General features: G+C 43.6%; 1 non-coding gene across 1 annotated transcript; it reads right to left on the reverse strand.

Moving 5' to 3' along the window:
- Nucleotides 1–342: 342 nt before the first annotated feature.
- On the reverse strand, nucleotides 343–418 carry TRNAG-GCC (transfer RNA glycine (anticodon GCC)). The gene has a single exon. It is a non-coding gene; the product is annotated as a tRNA-Gly (tRNA).
- Between the last annotated feature and the right edge of the window lie 583 nt (nucleotides 419–1001).

The following is a 1001-nucleotide window of genomic DNA, read 5'->3' on the forward strand; positions in this document are numbered from 1 at the left end:
ACTTTTTCATTTATGTTTATTTATTTATTTATTTATTTATTTATTTATTTATTTTCATTTTTCTGAAGCTGGAAATGGGGAGGCAGTCAGACAGACTCCCGCATGCGCCCAACCGGGATCCACCCAGCATGCCCACCAGGGGGCGATGCTCTGCCACTCTGGGGCGTCACTCTGTTGCATCCAGAGCCATTCTAGCACCTGAGGCAGAGGCCACAGAGCCATCCTCAGTGCCCGGGCCATCTTTGCTCCAATGGAGCCTTGGCTGCGGGAGGGGAAGAGAGAGAGAGACAGAGAGGAAGGAGAGGGGGAGGGGTGGAGAAGCAGATGGGTGCTTCTCCTGTGTGCCCTGGCCAGGAATCGAACCTGGGACTCCTGCACGGCAGGCCGACGCTCTACCGCTGAGCCAACCGGCCAGGGCCACACTCTACTTTTTCAGATCAGTGTTTCTCAAACTTTGCTGCCCATTGAGATCATCCCAGGAACTTTAAACTCCTGCTTCCTAGGTTCCAGGCCCAGATATTCTTATTTAATGAATATGGACTTAGGGCCTGGATGAGACTTGTAGCTACAGAGAACAAACCAATAGAGGCCGGGGAGACCCATGTTAGGGGATGGGGTAAAAAACGGTGATGGAATTGAGAAGTACTAATTGGTAGTTACGGAATAGGCCTATATTCCCTATGCTATATTCCCTATAGCATAGGGAATATAGTCAATGATACTGTAATAACTATCTACGGTACTAAGTGAGCACCTGAATTATCGGAGGGAACACTTTGTAACCTATATGAATGTCTATCTGCTGTGCTGCATCCACCTTAAACTAATAAAAAAAAAGGTGAATGAGAACTGTAATCAAAATATAAAATTTTAATAAATATATAAATAAATATTTGTTGAATGAAAAGCTGAATAAAGATCTCCAAATGTTTCTAAAGTTCAGACAAATGTAAGAACTCTGTTGATGTTGTTTTAATCTCAAATGCTATAAAAAATTTTAT

The sequence above is a fragment of the Saccopteryx leptura genome, chromosome 5, assembly GCF_036850995.1.
Source record: "Saccopteryx leptura isolate mSacLep1 chromosome 5, mSacLep1_pri_phased_curated, whole genome shotgun sequence".
Classification (NCBI taxonomy): Eukaryota; Metazoa; Chordata; class Mammalia; order Chiroptera; family Emballonuridae; genus Saccopteryx; species Saccopteryx leptura.